Source organism: Vigna unguiculata, chromosome 4 (assembly GCF_037176805.1).
Source record: "Vigna unguiculata cultivar grain cowpea cultivar isolate G323 ecotype 2 chromosome 4, ASM3717680v1, whole genome shotgun sequence".
Taxonomy (NCBI): Eukaryota; Viridiplantae; Streptophyta; class Magnoliopsida; order Fabales; family Fabaceae; genus Vigna; species Vigna unguiculata.
Genome location: NC_140795.1, coordinates 10,521,958 through 10,540,089, shown reverse-complemented (window position 1 = coordinate 10,540,089; position 18,132 = coordinate 10,521,958). Strand labels below are relative to the sequence as shown.

At 33.7% G+C, this 18,132-nt stretch overlaps 1 long non-coding RNA gene across 1 annotated transcript; it reads left to right on the top strand.

The window, feature by feature from the left end:
* Nucleotides 1–16,796: 16,796 nt before the first annotated feature.
* On the top strand, nt 16,797–17,803 carry LOC114172493 (uncharacterized). Its single transcript, XR_014994167.1, has 2 exons — nt 16,797–17,034; nt 17,187–17,803. It is a non-coding gene; the product is annotated as an uncharacterized LOC114172493 (long non-coding RNA).
* The last annotated feature ends 329 nt before the right edge of the window (nt 17,804–18,132 follow it).

Below are 18,132 nucleotides of genomic sequence, written 5' to 3'. Positions count from 1 at the left end.
CAAACCATGACATTAATGTTATTTAATATTTAAAGGTTAAATCTTCTACCTCGTAAAAGTCTACCAACAATGAAAATTAAAAATCCAAATTTTAGAAAAGCAAAAAATTAAAACTGCAAATTTATAATGATCCAAATCGAATATAATAAAAAACTGAAGTTCAATATTTCTATAAGTCCACGTGAAAGTAAAAAAGTTAAGTAAAACAACATATAGAAAGGGTCTTTGCTTAAAATCCATTATCAAAAAAATCAAAATTTGTTCAATGTTGAAGTACTTAAAGAACATTAGATCTTAGATAATGAAAAAGTGAAAGATCGTAGCAACAATAAATAGAGATGTGATGAATCACTCTCACAATATGTCTAGCTACTTATATTTATTCTACATACCTACTTACCCCAACAACTTTGGATTGAACAAAACATAGAAATTGTAGCTCATAATGTGATAGAACTTGGAATGTTGGATAAGTGGAGGATAAGGAACCTGCAATGTTGGCTAAAATGAGAACTTGAATTACTTCCCATTCCAGTTTCAGTAGTGTAAATATTACGAAACAAAAAATTAAACCACAAAAATAAATATAAAATATAAAAGATTAAAAAAAGTACTTTTACTTAACCGGAGCCAGAACCATTGAATACCAAAATAAAAAATTTATACATTCAATCCTGCACCATAAAAACTTCAGTTAATAAAAAATCCTGTAAAACCATAAGTTTAAGAAGAATGGAAAGCCTAAAAATTGAAACTATAAAGAATAAAAAAAAATGTTACCTTTCTCTTAACCCACAATATTAATCCATAAAACTGAGTTTTCAAGAACACCATATATGTGGATCATTGCATGCACTAATCTGGAGTACCCAGACAACGCTTTCAAAACAGAAACACTAAAAGAAGGGTGTGGTTGGTTTTGAGAAAATATGGGTTGATAGAAAAAGGGTGTGTTTTAGGGTTAGGAAGGGAGAAAGCAGAAGGGGAAAGATGGTCTGAGGAGAGTTTGGCAGCAAAAGGACAAAAAATTTAAGAAAAAAAATATGAATTTTTTTGAATGCCGTGAGCGGGAGAAATTGAGAGAAGAAAGAATGGAGACAAAAGTCTAAAAAGAAAGGTCAAAGGGGATTTTACAGAAAAACCAACGATGGGGACAGGTGTCACTCGTTTAAATTGGGTTATTTGAGTAAAATCCAGAGGTGTTACTGAACCAGTGCAGATCACAGACCATTTTTAGAAGAAGTTAAACTGACCAAAAAACAAAATAAATGGACAGGTGTCAACGAATTAAATAAGGGTATTTGGGTATTTTCCAGAGGTGTTTGTTTTCATATATTTTAGATTTTATTTTCATCTTTTCTCTTTTGGAGTACTCAAACTAAATTGAATCCATGAAGGAATAATCATAATATATATTGAGGAGATTATAGCAGCATACAAAATTGATGGAATCAGAGTGGCAAAACTAAATTAAGGATTTAGTTCTGACAAATAGTGTAAGGGATTTAGTTCTGACAAATAGTGTGACCCAGACTTATTAAAAATATTTTATCACAACTGAACAAAAAATTCAAACACACACTATAAGTTAATAAGAATTGAAATAAATTGCATAAGATAAATTCTTAAGTACATTATGTTTGTGAGTAACTCACGTAGTGGAAACAGAAACTTGAGTTTCCCTTTCACTTAACTCCTTCCTCCTAAGATACTCCCACAAAATCCTAAGCCTCGTCGTCTGAAAAGCAAGTAACCTAACTCGGGACGTGTTGTGAAGGACCCTAGGTCTCATGCCATGTGTCAGCCTCACCCACCCTTCCTCCAAAATTTTCTTCACCATCAATGAAACGCCATCATACATAACCACCGCAACCTTACTCACCCCCTCGTCGCACACCTACATCATCAACCGCATCTTCACCACGTCCAATGGTGTCGTAAGAGATGCTGAAATCATCCTCGTGAGCACCCCACACAGAACGCTCTGAAATCGATCTGAAGTGGTTCTTCTCCATTTTTTGCATACGTTTTCGAAAATTTTAGTCAAGTCATCAATTCGAACGAAAGGAAAAAAAATAAAAAAACAAAACGAAAACACCTAGCGAAGAAGCAAGATCGATGCACACGATTTCAAAAATCTCCCCTAAACCCTAAATTTGAGCGAAAGGTGAAAGCGAAAGAACATGCATAAACAAAAATGTGGAATGAATTATTCCAATTGAAAATAAAATGAATACAAGTAATCTACTCTTGGGTCATTAAGTATAAAAAACTTAAAATATTAAAATAATGTAAACAATTTTGTAGTGGGTAACATAACAGAACTCATCATTTTTTAGCGGTGCAACATAACCAACAGAATTAAACCGCTAATAAAAAACAATTATTTTGTAGTGAATAATAATAATAACAATAATAACTACAACAATAATAATAATAACAATGATAATAACAACAACAATAATAACAACAAAAATGATAGCAATAATAACAAGAATAACTATATTAATAATAATAATAATAATAAGAATAAAGAATAATAACAATAATAATAATAATAACAATAATAATAACAAGAATAACAACAAGAATAATTATATATAATAATAATAATAATAATAAAAATAAACGATAATAATAATAATAAGAATAAACAACAATAATAACGATGATAATAATAATAATATAAATAATAATAAAAATAAAAAATAATAATAACAATAATTATAACAATAACAATACTAATAACTATGCTAACAATAACAATAACAATAACAATAACAATAACAATAATAATAATAATAATAATAATAATAAGAATAAGAATAAAAATAATAGTAACAATAATAATAACAAAAATAACAATAATAACAACCACAATAATGATAACATTAATAATAATAATAATAATAATAATAATAATAATAATAATAAAAATAGTAAACAATAATGATAAGAATAAACAATAATAATAATAACAATAACAATAATAAGAATAATCAATAATAATATAATAACAATAATAATAATAATGACAAGAATAACAATAATATTAATAATAAGAAAAATAAATAATAATAACAATCACAATAACAACAATAATAATAACAGTAATAACAATAACAATACTAACAATAATAACAATAACAACACTAATAACAATAACAATAACCATACTAATAACAATAATAATAACAATAACAATAATAACAATAATAATAACAACAATAACTATAACAACAGTAACAATAATAACAACAATTACAATAATTATCACCGTGATAATAAAAATAATAATAATAAGACGAAGATAAAAATTGATAAAGTCAAACAATTTTTATCACAAGGGGAAGAATATAAGGTAAAATTATAAATTGAGAAAGGATTAGAAAGAGCTTGGATTCAGACATGAAGAGCACTATCGTTAGAGAGAAAAGGCTTCCCCTTAGTTGGTTGGAGCATCGTATTGATAAGGTGTTATGAAATAAAGCTAATAAGAGAGAGAAGGAGAGGAAGAATAGAGAATGAGAAAATAGAGAGCAACACATCTGTGTATTATCATTGATAGAAAGAGTCCTATTTATAGATACAACATGTAATCCATAAAGGAAACTAATAAACTAATTAATGCAAATATTTACATAAAAAATAATGAATCATATGAGCATCAATCATATGAGTAGATTTATCAAATCAATGGACAATCATTAATTCATAACACTCCCCCTTCAGTGTCCATTGATAAGAGAATGTGCCTCGTTAAAACCTTATTAAGAAAAAACCTTTGGGATAAAAACTTAGTGAAGCAAAAAGAGTACAACATTATGTATTCTTTAATACAATATTGTTCATCACATATTCTATTTCTCCTCCTCATGTAAGCTTACATCGTTAAGGTGACGAAGTCCGAACTTGTGAATCATTTGCTCAAAAGTTTCTCTTCACAAAGACTTTATAAATAGACTTGCCAGATTTTCACATGAATGAATTTTTAGATATTTATATCATCCTTTCAATTGAACAATACATTATTGTCTTCATATATGGTTGTTGATTCCATCTTTGTCGGGGATAGCCACAAGTTTCTTGCACATGTTGAATTATAGACCTTAACCAAACATATTCACAACTTTCCTCATAATTTTGTATGATTAGACGATGTTGCTACTATGGTTTGTTTCATATACATCACGAAACCATTGTGCTACCTCATATGAACAACATCTTGTTTGTGATCAACCATTATGTCATTGTGAGAATATGTAAAATAACATGCATAAACATAACCCATTATGTCTGATTCTGAATCATTTGGATGAAATAAGCTCATATTCGTAGTACCCTTAAGGTAACGAAACATATGTTTTACTCCAAACCATTAAGAAGATCTTCATCATTTTCTTGAGGTCTAAGAAGAGCATTTATCAACATCTAACGACCTCACAACTATTAGAGTGCATAATGGATGTGACTTGTCCATTTAAAACATTTTACGCACCTTAATTATATAAGGTTCTTGAAGTATAAAAAACACCTTTGTTTAAATACTCAATTTGTAATCTCAAAAAAAAAATTGCCTTTTCAAGATCCTTTATCTCAAATTCTTTCTTTAAGCAATCAATTGCCTTTGTGAACTCATTAGGAGTTCTAACGATGTTTATGTTATTTATATAAACAATAATTATGGAAAATTCATTTTTGGATCTTTTCATATAAATACAAGAACACATAGAATCATTTCTATATCCTTCAGTACTCAATCAGACGGTTTATGTCACACACGTCCTGATTGCTTTAAGCAATAAAAGAGTATGTTCAATTTTATTGAATAACCCTCTTTAGAATTTGTTTTGTTGGACAAATAAAATCCTTCAGGGATTTTCATATAAATATGATTCTCAAAAGAATCGTACAAATAGGTTGTAACATCATCCATTAGATGTAAATGCAAAGTTTGGGTTGTAACTAGAATAATCAAATATTGCAATGTTGTTGCATCCAATACTAGTGAATATGTTTTTTCACAAATCAATACAAGGTTTTGTGAACAACCTTGAGCAACTAATTGTGCTTTGTATCTAACAATTTCATCATTCTTAATTTGATTTTGCGCAAAAATTCATATGTACCCAACGGGTTTCACAACTTCAGGTGTGCGAACTATACGTCCAAAAACCTTTCGTTTAGCAAGGAAATATAATTATGCTTCTTTGCATATTTTCATTTTGGCCAATCTTTTCTTTGCCGACAATCTTCAATGATCATTACTTATTGATCATCATTGTCATTCATAGCATTCATCGCTATATTATAAGTAAACGTTTCGTCAATGTTTACTTCATTTTGGTTTCATATTATATTATTCATGACATAATTTATTGAGATCTCATCATTTTGAACAATTTCAGGTACCTAAGGTTCTTCTAGAACCGAATAATTAATTATGTTAAATGAATCTTTTGGGATTTTCACCTTTTCGAGTAGGTCATCTTGCATTGAAGCTCATTTTCTCATTCAAGAGTTTTTATATTTGGAACCAATAGGCCTACCACGCTTTAAGCCTGTCTTTGGAATTAACAAGCCTACCATGCTTCAGACGTGTTATGAAATAATATCAAATATACTTAGAGCATTAGCAGTTGGTATATATAATTTGATTACCCTTTCTGCCAATAAGAATATTCGGTAATTGATTGACTAATTTTGTAAATGAATTATCCTTTGAACTTCTAGTTCACATTCTTTTGTACGAGGATCAAGATAAAGATAATGATAATTCATTCCAACCAATATTCTTTTCAAATTGTTTTCTTTCTCCCCCTAATGTTGGAAAAACTTATTCATCAAAGTGACAGTCGAAAAGTCGAACTGTAAATAAGTCAAACTTTAAATAAGTCTTTTGTTGGTAATTCAAGATATTTTATTATTGAGGGATGATCATATCCAACATATATTATCAATCATCTCTAAGGACCCATCATAGTCCTTTTTGGTGGGGAAATTAAAACATATACACCACACTAAAAAATTCTTACATGAGAATATTAGGTCACTAACCAAAAACCAACTGCATAATAAAGTATTTGTGATACCTTATTGGCTTGATGCAAATCAATAATGCAACATGCGAAATTGCATATTTCCAAGTAGCCATCAGAAGATTAGCTCTCGTAAGTAATGGTCTTGCAATTAATTTTAGATGTTTTAGTAATGATTTCGCAAGTCTATTTTGAGTATCAACATGTGCTATTGGATGCTTAACTTCAATTCCAATTGATATACGATACTCATGAAAAGCATGAGATGTAATTTCACCAATATTATCAAAACAGATTTTCTAAATCGGATAATCTAGAAAGTGAGCTCTTAACTATACTAATAACTTTGCAATTACTTGATTGCGAGTTGATAATAAACAAATGTGACCATCTAGTTGATGCATCAATTAAAACCATGAAATATATAAATGTTTCACATGGTGGATATATTGGACCACAAATATCATCCTATATTCGTTATGAAAATGAGATTGACTCATTTCTAATTTTTCTGGTGATGGTCTAATTATCAACTTCTATGAACGTATAGTACATGAGAACTCATTGGTCTGAAGAAGTTTTTTGACTCTTAAGTGGGTGTCAACATGAATTTTTCAACCTTTTTTTTTCACATCATAATAGATCCAGGATGACCTAATTGATCATACTAAACAAGAAATTCATTTTGATTCGTAAACTTTTGGTTTACCATGACATGCATTTTAATTGTCCTAATATACATGTAGTACAAACCATAAGAGAATGTTAGTAATTTCTCCAATATACATTTTTTTTAATCAATCGTAGAGATATAAAGATATTTCATATCTTTTTCATTGTTTGTCTCAATATTCCATTTAGACAAATATCTTTGAAACTTGATAAGTTTCTATTCAACTTCTTGGTAGAAGTATAATAGCTCTTCTAAAGCCTTCAAATATATTTGTAGTACTATATATAAATAATACTAACATTGATGTCTCGCACTATCAAACAAGAGAAAAATTTATTACTCTTGAGAATTGTATAAGTTGTTGCACTATCAATAAGACACAACATTTGGTACTAGTGCCAACATTCATTCTTCATATAAACATAAATATCAATATAATTTTTTTAACACTCTTATAACCAATGAGGTGATCAATGCTTCCATTTGATTTAACACAGAAAATGATAATATCAAGATGAGTAACATCCATATGGCCATAATCAGAATCACCATCTTCATAAGCAAAATGTGTTTCTATGTTCTTCTCCTTATTTGTATGATGCTTTGGTGTATAATAATTACAACTCAAATGGTCTTTACCATCGTAATGATAATATATACTTTCATATTTTTTGTTAATATTTTCACATTTTCCTTTTCCCTTTTTCACATTATTGTGCCACTTCTGGTGACAAAATGTGTCTTTGAAAATTCCTTTATAACCATGTTCATAATCAATATCACGATCACGATCATGAAAATATAAATCAAATGTTGTTGCATTCACTTCTGGGAATGGAGCAGAACCAATTAGACAAGTTTCATGATTTTCTATCAAAAGCTCATTGCTTTGTTCAACCATACAAAGACATGAAAAAAATTCATAATATTTATTGTTGCATTCACTTCTAGGAATGGAGCAGATTAGGGGGATCTCATGATTTTTCATCAAAAGCTTTATTACTTTGTCCAACCATACATAGGCATGAAATAAATTCATAATATTTGTGAAATCTCTTTTCACAATATTTTGGTCGCATGAGCAAATTAGTTGCTTAGATATTTTATTTCTTTATTTACTAGTATCCCAATATCCATTGCATCTAAATGTATTTCAACATTTAAAATCCAATATAAGGAAATTTTCCTTGTAATATCAAGGGTCACAAATCCAAATTTTGCAATGTTTCGCGTGTTTAGAACTATCACATAAAATAATAATAATAATAATAATAATAATAATAATAATAATAATAATAATAATCACCATCATAATAAAAATAAAAATAATAAGACGAAGATAAAAATTGATAAAGTCAAACAATTCTTATCATAAGAGGAAGAATATAAGGTAAAATTATAAATTGACAAAGAATTAGAAAGAGCATGGATTGAGACACGTAGAACACTATCGTTAGAGAGAAAAAGTTTCCACTAGTCCTCAGTTGGTTGGAGCATCGTGCTAATAATGTGTTATGAAATAAAGCTAATAAGAGAGAGAAGAAGAGGAAGAATAGAGAATGAGAAAATAGGAGCAACTCATTTGTATATTATTATTGATAGGAAGAGTCCTATTTATAGATACAAGATGTAATCCATAAAGGAAACAAATAAACTAATTAATACAAATATTTACATAAAAAATAATGAATCATATGAACATCAATCCTATGAGTAGGTTATGAAATCAATGGACAATCATTAATTCATAACAAATAATAAGAATATCAAAAATAACAACAACAACAATAATAATAATAATAAGAAGAATAAACAACAACAATAACAATAACAACAACAACAATAATAATAATAATAATAATAATAATAACAACAATAATAACAATAATAGTAACAACAATAAGAATAAACAATAATAATAACCATAACAACAACAATAATAAGAATAATAATAATAACAACAATAATAATAACAATAATAAGAATAACCACTAATAATAAGAATAACAATAATAATAATTATTCCTGCAGAGAACAAACAAGATATGTCAGACACAAGTATTACCTTACCCTGGTCCGCCATCTCCTGGTCCGCCATCTCCTCAGTAGGCTTCTTCCCGGTTGATATTTATCACTTATGGGTATCTCAGAGTGGTCGGTTTGGACCCGAGAGGGGTTACCTGCAGAAGGGACTCCGAAGCTCAAGTCAGCGAAATCTCTCAGAAAGTCAAATATGGTGATTAGGAAGTAATGAATGCGTACCTTTAATTCGTGGGGTCCATGCATATTTATAGATTATTAATTATGTCTAGCCACATCATGGGTTGGGCCCTTATTTGGGCTGTAGGTGGGCCTAGGCCCTAGCCCAGGCCCTTAGTTCGATTATTGTGTGGGCCTGGTGAATCTTATTGAAACGTTCTGTTTTTGCCAAGTCCTTGGTTATTTTCGTTGAGTTATCGGCTTAGGCCAGTTACCCTTTAACGGCCTAGGCCGCTATTGTTGTTTTTGTTTGTTTTTATCAATGTCACTTCTTAGTGGTTTAGTCTGGGTACCTTAGCATGTATATGGTAATTGTTATTATTCGGCTTAGGCCGACTAGGTGTGGTACACCAGTCCCCCAGCCTTTGTCGATATAGTTATGTCGGTAAAGGATGAGAAGTGTTTGTTGTTTTTCGGCTAGGCCGACTAGGTGTGGTACACCAGTCCCTCAACCTTAAATGTGATGAACAGTGTTAAAGCTAAAGAGAGGAAAAGGTTTGTAGCAGGTAAAGGGGTGTCAGAGGTCTAATCAAAAAGGGTTTTTGCGTCATCGTTCCTAATACTCATGACGTTTGGTGTGCCTTGTGTCGATTGGTATGGGTTGTGACTTTTGGTGGGAAGAAGTTTTGTCATTTGGAATTCAACCGAGGTGAGGGAAGATCCTCCCAAAGAAATAGTAGAGAGAAATTGGCCGGCTAAGGCCGGTTATGACTAGGTAGCGGCTGATGTTCGTAACCAGTCGTCATTGTTTCGGTGGTCTCATCGGCTAAATTCGTGGTCGAACTGTACCCCCGTTATCGTGAAGGGTGTGGACCGTGGTATCGTGTCGCTGGAACGGGTGAGCGTTATTGAGCGCGTCTGTCATGGCTAAGAAGGAGCTGCCGAAAAATTCTTTTACATGTATATGTGCCATTTTTCTCAGTTACATGTGAGGTTGCCGCTAGATGACTATACCATGGGGGTACTTCGTTAGCTCAACGTGGCTCCTACTCAACTACATCCGAATAGTTGGGCCTACTTGCAGGCCTTTCGTGTTTTGTGCCAGTCACTGTATCTGCGGCCTTCTCCTCATGCGTTTCTATATTTTTATGACACGAGACCCCGACAAACGACTACCTGGTTATCCTTGATGAGTAGGTCGAGCATTAGCAGACTGGACGCGTTTTCACAATCATTCAAGCACTTCAAGGATGGCTATTTCAAGGTTGTGGTGAAGGTCGGGGGCAAGTCGCATTTTCTTAATGCAGATGGGAGTACAAAATTCCCTTTTAGTTGGACGGGTAGCACTTCTCGGTATAAGGATATGAGTACCGATGAGTTGTCGGCGGCGGATAGGGAGGTGGTGGAGGTGCTGATGAAGTTTACTGATAAACTGCCCACTAAGGGCTTAGTTAGGGTTTATAATTCGGTTCACCCGATTATTGATATTGAAGGTATTTGTTTATGACTTAAATTGTCTTGATGTTTCTAAGTTAAACTAACCGGAACTTAGTGTATTTGTGCTAGACACATGGCTCAAGCTGGAAAGAAGAACTTGACGCATTTTCAAGCATTGAGGAAGGAGAAGGCCGTGAAGGCGAAAGCAGCTGGGAATACTGAGGTCCCAAATTTACAAGAGTCGTTGGTTGAGGTGCACGTTCATGGCGGCACCAAGAGGAAGGTCGAGTTACCGGCTAGGCCTGGTAAGGACAAGGATTTGAAAAAAGTGAGGGCGGCCTTGCTTGGGCAAGGGTCATCTAGTGGTGCTAAAGGACCAGAAGTCGGTCTGATAGAGTTGCCGAAGACGGCCGTTAGGAAAGACATCGCGATTAACTTGCCAAAGATAGTGATTAATTCATCGACAGCATGGAGCTAGACCACCTGGTGAGGACGATGGTGGAGTTTGCGAGCAAGGCGCTAATTTTGAGTCGCCAGGTTGGTTCGTTGTATCGCAGAGAGGTGAAGGAGGGGAACCGAGAAAAGCTGGAGGATTTGCAGGAAAAAGTTGACAAGTTCGTGGAGGAAAGGGCTGCGTGGAAAAAGGAGAGGGAAGGGTGGGAGGAAGAAAAGAAGAGGTTGGGAACTTGGAAGGTTCGCTGTCTGGATTCAGAGACTAAACTTAACGAGAGGATAGTGGACCTTGAGGCGGATTATGATGAATTAAAGGAAAAGTATGAAGGTGTGGAGGTGGAGCTCGAAGATTTGAAAGGTTGTTTTTTTCAAGAGCACATCAACGGGTTCCAGAAAGGGGTGAGGCAGGCGGCCTTCTTCTGCCAAGATATTGATGCAGCCGATCCAAGATTTGATGTAAACAAGGATGTGGTGGACGACCAACTTATTAATGAGGTCGAGAGCAGCCCCAAGGAGGAGGCAGAGAAAGGAGCAGCGGATGAGGACGAGAATGCAGGAGATACCGTGGAGGGTGATGACAACAAGGCGGCATAGGACATTTATTGTTTATGATGTTAAACTGACAATGAATTCTATGTTTGTAATAATTCGTACACTATTTTACTTTGCTTTTAATATGATGAATGCTTTGTGTATGCTATGTTGTTTGTTTGATGCCGATAACCTGTGTGATAGTGGTGCGTTAGTGGTATGGTATAATACTGAGTGGGTGTTTGATGTATGTGATGTTTTGCGAATGCGATTTTTCATTGAGGGTATTCGACCCAGGCCGTTTACTTGTGGTAAAGGTGGGGAACTTAAATGAATTAACATTAAGTTAAGGGTGTTCGACCCAGGCCGCTTACTTGTGGTAATGGTGGGGAACTAAAACGAATTAACATTAAGTTAAGGGTGTTCGACCCAGGTCGCTTACTTGTGGTAAGGGTGGGGAACTAAAACGAATTAACATTAAGTTAAGGGTGTTTGACCTAGGCCGCTTACTTGTGGTAAGTGTGGGGAACTAAAATGAATTAACATTAAGTTAAGGGTGTTCGACCCAAGCCGCTTACTTGTGGTAAGGGTGGGGAACTAAAATGAAATAACATTAAGTTAAGGGTGTTCGACCCAGGCCACTTACTTGTGGTAAGGGTGGGGAACTAAAACGAATTAACATTAAGTTAAGGGTGTTCGACCTAGGCCGCTTACTTGTGGTAAGAGTGGGGAACTAAAACGAATTAACATTTAGTTAAGGGTGTTCGAGCTAGGTGGCTTACTTGTGGTAAGAGTGGGGAACTAAAAGCGTGTTAGAAGCAAGGTAAGGAGTAGTCATGAGGTTAAGAACCCTTTGTTTATTCATGAAATTTGGGCTGCCTCGTTAAACCTCCCTGGCCAAAACCCTCCTTAGGGAAAAAAGACCAGGTGAGGGAAAATAGTACACCCAGGGTTACAAGTATTCGGTACAAAGCATGTTTTTAACTAAAGTAAAACTTGAGATGGGACACATTCCATGTATTGGGTATTTCTTCCCCTGACAACTGCTCAAGCCTATACGCTCCTCCTTCAGCATCTTCACGTATTCGGTATGGGCTGTCCCAATTGGCGGAGAACTTGCCATCCTTCTTTCTTGCACTGTTGGCCATTCTCCAAACTAAGTCTCCTTTTGCGAATGACCTCGGGCATAGGTTTTCATTATACTTTCTGGTCGCTCGCTGGCAGCTAAATTGCGTATTTGGGTTTTTTCCCTTAATTCGGGCAGGAGGTCAAGGTGGGTGGTCATGTTTTGATGATTTTGGGCTGAGGCGTATAGTTCTCGGCGCAGAGATGGTTCACCAATTTCAACGGGTATCATAGCGTTTGCACCGTATACTAGGCTGAATGGAGATTCATTTGTTGCTGATTGTGGGGTACACTTGTAGGCCCATAGCAATTCCACTAGTTCTTCTAGCCATCGGCCCTTGGCGTTGTCCAATCGCTTACGTAGTTCCACTAGTATAACCTTATTTGCCGCCTCGGCCTGTCCATTGGTCTGTGGGTGTTCAACAGAGTTGGTTACATGTTTGATGCCTAGACTGGTATAGAATTTAGCGAGTTCTTTGTCTATAAATGTCGGCCATTGTCGGTGATGATTGTATGTGGGACGCCATACCGGCATATAATGTCCTTCCAAACGAATTGTTGGACTTGCTGGGCTGTAATGGTGGCTAAGGGTTTGGCCTCTATCCACTTGGTGAAGTAGTCGACGACTACTATTAAGAACTTTACTTGACCTTTGCCGCGGGAGAAAGGATCGAGGATGTCCATTCCCCACTTTGCGAAGGGCCATAGGGATAGTATAGAGTGAAACTGCTCTTGTTTCTGGTGGATAAGGTTGCCATGCTTCTGGCATGGTATGCATTTTTTGACGAAGTCTTGGCAGTCTGCCTCCATGGTTGGCCAGAAGTAACCGGCGCGAAGGATTCGGATAGTCATGGTGCGTGCGCAGGAATGATAGCCGCATATGCCCTCATGTAATTCCTTAATTATGTACTAAGCTTGTTCTGCCGTGACACATTTGAGAAGTGATTAGCCGTATCCGTGTTTGTACAGGTCATCACCTATCATCGTGTACCTGGCGGCTTTAGTTATCCAAGTTCTGTCAGCGTTAGGTAGGGGTTACCGGTTTGGAGGTACTGGATGTAAGGAGTTGTCCAATTGTCGGCTAGGTGTTGGGTTAGGTTATGGCAAGTATTTGTGATGGAAGGGGCGGACAATGTTTACTGCAATAGTGATCGGTGGCGGCTTTTTAACTTGGTGCTGGCTAGTTTGGATAATATGTCGACTCTGACATTTTTGAATTTGGGAATGTGTTGGATGCAGACTTGTTCGGAGGCGGACTGGACGACTTTCTGGACCAGATGGTAATATTCTAGGAGGGTAGGGCCTTTGATCTAGAACTCGTCATTTAAATGGCCTACAGTAAGCTTGGAATCGGTTTTGCATGTTGATCTGGAACTCGTCATTGACACCAACTCGTCATTGACACCAACCTCGCGGGCCAGGGATAAGCCGACGAGGATGGCTTCGTACTCGACTTGGTTGTTAGATGTCTTGAAGGCGAAGTGAAGGGATTTTTCGATGAGGATGTCATTGGGGCCTTCTAGTACGATGCCAACACCTTGTCCCTTTGGGTTGGATGAACCATCAAAATAAAGTGTCCATTGGTCCTCTTCAGGAGTTTGTTGGAGATCGTTGACAAAGTCTAGAAGGCATTGAGCTTTGATGGGGTCGTGAGGTTTGTAGCAGGTGTTGAATTCGGATAACTCAACGGCTGAAGACGACATCCGTCCCGCAAGGTCTGGTTTCTGCAATATCTTCTGAATTGGGTAGTCAGTTTTGACGATGATGTTATGATTTTGGAAGTATGGGCGTAGGCGACAGGCTGCGTGTACCAGGGATAGGGCCAACTTTTCCACAATCTGGTATCTGCTTTCGGGGTCTTGTAGGGTTTTACTGACGAAGTAAACAGGATGTTGGGTGCCACCGACATCTTGAACCAGCGCGGCGCTGACGATGTGATCTATGGTGGTGATATAGACCAATAAGGGTTGATGAGTGTCCGGTTTATGAAGGATGGGTGGTGAGGTGAGGGTGGTTTTTAGCTTTTGGAATATTTGTTCATAATCATCATTCCACGTGAACTTGGCAGATTTTTTGAGCAGCTGTATGATGGGTTGGGTTTGTTCGGCTAGTTTGGGAAGGAGGTGGGAAATGGTGGTGAGGCGGCCTATGAGGCGTTGTACTTCTTTGACACTGGTGGGGCTTCGCATTTCAATGATCGCATTGCAGTTTTCAGGATTAGCCTCTATACCGCGCTGGGTTACCATGTCCGCATTGGGGGGAATGGTCGTCTTACGGGATGGTGGGATGAGGTTGGCCTGTAAGGCCTCATCAAGGAGGCGGGATCTAGGAACATTTAAAGGGGCGTATCTGGTGAAGCGGGGTTGTTGGGGTTCTCGAGGTCTCGGATCAGGACGGGGAGGTTGTGGAGTGGGGTTGGCAGTAGAGGGTGCGTAATCATTGAAAAATTTTGTATGGAGGGTTTGCATTTCCTCCATACGGACGTAATCGGCGGCACGCAGCTTCAACTCATACATGGAGGCAGGTGGGTGCAGGTAGACGTTGTTGGCGAAGGGGCCGGGTTGATGAGTGAGGGCCATGCACTAGAGTAACATTTATTTTTAAATTTCCCTATTCGTTTCACTTTATTTTAAATAAATATAAATTTATTTTATATATTTAATAATATTACACTATTACCTACTAATATACTATCATTCATATTTAAAAAATGCGTACACACATGCGCTATCGCACCTGTGCGTACCCTAATAATAATAATAATAATAATAATAATAGTAGTAGAATAGTACTATAATTTGTTTATTAAAACTTTTAAACTTAATTTATCTTCGTATGGTCAAATTACCGTACAATTTTATAAATGAAAAACATTTATATTGAGAAAATCTAAAATACTGCCCAAAAATTTAGAATATGATACAATTTCAATATTAGTAAAAATTGATATTTGTCATCATAATAATAAATAAAAATCAAATAAAATTCTTTAAATAGGAAACATTTTACTATCACACCTATCAGGTTATTTATTTCGCTTTTTACTTATACTTTTACTATGTCATACAAACTTTGTATTACTTTTTATTTTAGTTCTTTAAAATTGAAAAAAACATTATGATGTGTTTTTATGTAGAATTAACAAAATTCATTGAAAAATATATTATACCTTTTTAAGAGAATTAATTAATATATTATTTTTTTTCAAAAATTTATACATACAAATAAATATTAAATTTTATTTATAATAAATATTTAAAAAAAAAATACAAACACACGTTATCAGGATATATATATATATATATATATATATATATATATATATATATATATATATATATATATATATATATATATATATAGCAGAAACACTTGTGTTTTCGCATGTGATAATAAATAGAATGTCCGAACAAGCTAATACAAAATATTTTTCTTCGTATACTTTTGTCAATATGAAATATGAAGTATTACATGAATAGAAATAAAGCAGAAACACTTCATATTTCACAGTGATGTTCTTGAAGTGTTAAATACAGTAATATGTATCTATTATTAATTTCGATAAATATTAAATACCAGGTGTTAAACATAAATAAAGTATAGCATACATAATAATTTCATTATGTGCGTCAAATAATAATTTCTTAACTTTAAAAAAATTTCAAATATATAAGAGACTTGATTTATATATATATATAATGTTATATTTCAAAAGTTTTCATTAGGATTGTTTTCCATCTGTATATGTTTGTTGATAAAGGACACAGCATGTGTGTCTCATTCTTTATATGAATGTGCTATGTTTAAATTATAATTACTATCTTTATTGTCATTCATATGTTATGTTTAGAATATATATAGAGAGAGACAGAGAATTAAAATTATTTATCTTAAAATAAAAATGATAATATATGACTGTTTTTTTTTCTCAATTTGAAGAATAAGTATGTAATTCGATAAAATCTAGCCAAAACTTACAGTTTTGTTATTTTGTGTAATGTATTAGTTAAAATTTAGATAATATTTAATAAATTAAACTATTATGCTTAACTATTATGTTTATATTATAATTTTATTTATTTAGAGGTATATATAGAGAGAGCAAAAAGACAATTATATAGATATAGAGTGTCACATGCATTGTTTGGATATATTAATTAATAAAATTACTCATTAATTAGGTATAAAACAGTACCATATTTTAAATAAAAATTTGATTTTACAATTAATTATAAAATTTAATAGAACCTTTGTTTAACTAACTTTTATAATGAGAAGAAGTCCTATAAATTGGATCATTAGACTTCATGATTTTTCATTATTTTATTACATACATTTATAATGAATTACATTATATTTACTTTTATCATCTTTTTATTATTTCATGGTTCCATTAATGGATTCGATTACTTCACAATTGCACAAATTTATCCCCGAGGTCTTTGCCATGGTAATAGGTTGTGTACGTCATCAACAATAGCATTATCGACGAAATTCACTGTGCATGGTCTATGGCCATCGACCAACGCTTTTCCACAACCATTCAATTGCAGAGTAGACGGATTAAATCTTTCTGTGGTAAGATTTTCATTTCTTAATTATAATAATATTTTAATATTCGAAAAAGTTATTTTTTTGTTTTATTAGATCTAAGAGTAAGGTATCTATTTCTTAATTGTAATAACATTTTAATGTTGGAAAGTGATATTTTTTATTTTTTATTTTATTAGATACAAAATATAGGACCTCGACTTCAACAAGTTTGGCCAAATTATTATTCTACGAATTATACTAAGTTTTGGGAGCATGAGTGGGAGAAGCATGGAACGTGCTCGAATATGCAGCAGTTTGATTTCTTCAGGTTGACATTAGATATCTATGCAAGGAATGATCTTCAAGCAATACTTATAAATGCGGGTATATCACGTCGTAAGCCATATCATATAAATGATATCATCTCAGCCATACGCAACTCAGCTATAGGTGTTGAGCCAGAACTACACTGTAGAAAAAGTAGAAAAAGTAGACAAAGTGGAAAAAGTGGAAGTGGAAGTGGAAGAAGAGGACTTATATTTGAAATAAGGATATGTTTGAACACAGACCCTATCCCCCAGTACATCAATTGTGCTTCACAAGGAACCTGTACTTCTCCTGTAATGTTTATGTAATATTATATAATATCATATAATATAATTAATGAATAATTAAAAAATTAAAAACTATATGTTATAGTTTATTTTCTGTTTGGACTGGGTATGCTGAGATCAATAGGCTACCCTCTTTATGTTGTGTTATACGTGACTCATAAATAAAGACTTCACTTCTACTGTGTTGCATATATATGTTATTTGGGCTTCCCTTCTTTAGAGTATGTTATCTTACAGCATTAAAAACTATTTCATATATCTATTTCACTAATTATTACTGGATGGAACATGCTTCCATATTTATTATATTATTTTATCAGATAATAACATAAACATAATGACAATATTTAATAATTATAATTCATACTTACAAAATTATGATAATATATCATACTATGCATATTATACTAATTAAAGAGATTGGATATTTTATCGTATAAACACTAAATATTTTATATGAATATTTTCGAAAATTCCAAAGTTTTCTTAAAAGTAATTTAGCAGTATTCTCTTACAACCAGTCATACAT